We start from the raw sequence: 1,876 nt of genomic DNA on the forward strand, positions 1-1,876 counted from the left end.
ACCATCAAATCAACCTTCTTTAAAATGGAAACTAAGGGTCTGGGGAAATAGCCAAGCATATAGAAGCACTTGCTACGAAAGTCTCATGACCCAAGTTTGGAAACTCATAATTGCTGCAAAGGTCCCTGTGAGAATATGGGAATGGGAGAGAGGACAACCACCAGAAACTTGAGAGCCAGCTAGCCTAGCTTATGCCATGGGGAAGGAGATTATCTGTTTCAAACAAGGTAGAAAGGTAAAAACTGATACCTGAAGTTTATCCACTGACCCCCAACTGTGTGTCATGATACCCATGCTTTAACTCTTCCACACAGAAATAAATGTGTGTGCGCACACACATGACATAAAGAAAATAGAAAAAAATATATTCAGTGTTCCTAGTGATTAATAAGAACCTTGAATATTTAATAAGTTATTGTTGAAAAAAATTCCCAATTCTTTTCCATGGAGGACAGCAAACTTCATTTCTACTCACTTTTAGTATTTAGTTTCTATCTTTCTCTCTCTCTCCATCTGTCCATCTTTCCCATTTTTCCTCAACATTTCTAAAATGAAGGTAGAAGACATTTATAATAATCCACAAATAAAAAGATAAAAAGATAATTATACTAAATAATGCTACTAAGATGTTACCAATATAAAGATGATAGAAAACTGAATTGTTGGTTTTAGGTGTATTTATACATTTTATCGAAGCATGCTGTATATGTGAATGTGCTTTAGAAAAAAACTTGTGTTGGGGGGAATTCATGTGGAGGTCAGAGTGGAGGCAGGTGTGAGTGGGTGCAACAGAAGGAATCATGGCTGCCAAAGTGTTTGAGTCCATCGGAAAGTTCGGCCTGGCTTTAGCAGTGGCAGGAGGCGTGGTGAACTCTGCCTTGTATAATGTGGATGCTGGACACAGAGCTGTCATCTTTGTCCGATTCCGTGGAGTACAGGACGTCGTGGTAGGGGAAGGGACTTTCTTTCTCATCCCTTGGGTACAGAAACCAATTATCTTTGACAGTCGCTCGCGCCCACAGAATGTACCAGTCATCACTGGTAGCAAAGATTTGCAGAACGTCAACATCACACTACGTATCCTCTTCCGGCCAGTGGCCAGCCAGCTCCCTCGTATCTACACCAGCATCGGCGAGGACTATGATGAGCGGGTGCTGCCTTCCATCACTACAGAGATCCTCAAGTTGGTGGTGGCTAGCTTTGATGCTGGAGAATTGATCACCCAGCGAGAGCTGGTCTCCAGGCAGGTGAGTGATGACCTCACAGAGAGAGCACCAACGTTTGGGCTCATCCTGGATGACGTGTCCTTGACATATCTGACCTTCGGGAAGGAGTTCACAGAAGCAGTGGAAGCCAAACAGGTGGCTCAGTAGGAAGCAAAGAGGGCCAGATTTGTGGTGGAAAAGGCTGAGCAGCAGAAGAAGGCAGCCATCATCTCTGCTGAGGGCGACTCCAAGGCAGCCGAGCTGATCGCCAACTCCCTGGCCACGGCAGGCGATGACCTGATTGAGCTGTGGAAGCTGGAAGCAGCTGAGGACATTGCTTACCAGCTCTCTCGCTCTCGGAACATCACCTACCTGCCAGCGGGGCAGTCGGTGCTCCTCCAGCTTCCCCAGTGAGGCCCCCTGCTTGCACCTTCTCAGGCCGACCAGGCCGTGGCCTCCATCATTCTGAACACACTTTCCTTCTGTCCCACCCCAGGAATCACTGTGAAATTCCATGATTGGCTTAACGTGAAGGAAATAAAAGCAGAATCACTTCAGATCTGTAATTACCAAATGAAACTTTTGTTGTTCCGCTTTTTTATCCACTTTCATATACAGAGTTGCCAAGCGCTTATGCAGACCGGCTTTGCACCTTTGGAGCCTGCCGGCCT

At 45.9% G+C, this 1,876-nt stretch overlaps 1 pseudogene; it reads left to right on the top strand.

The window, feature by feature from the left end:
* Positions 1 to 745: 745 nt before the first annotated feature.
* Positions 746 to 1,634, top strand: LOC121439875 (annotated as a pseudogene).
* The last annotated feature ends 242 nt before the right edge of the window (positions 1,635 to 1,876 follow it).

The sequence above is a fragment of the Microtus oregoni genome, unplaced genomic scaffold (genome assembly GCF_018167655.1).
Source record: "Microtus oregoni isolate MIOR12 unplaced genomic scaffold, Mior012 000063F_ref0000156, whole genome shotgun sequence".
NCBI lineage: Eukaryota > Metazoa > Chordata > Mammalia > Rodentia > Cricetidae > Microtus > Microtus oregoni.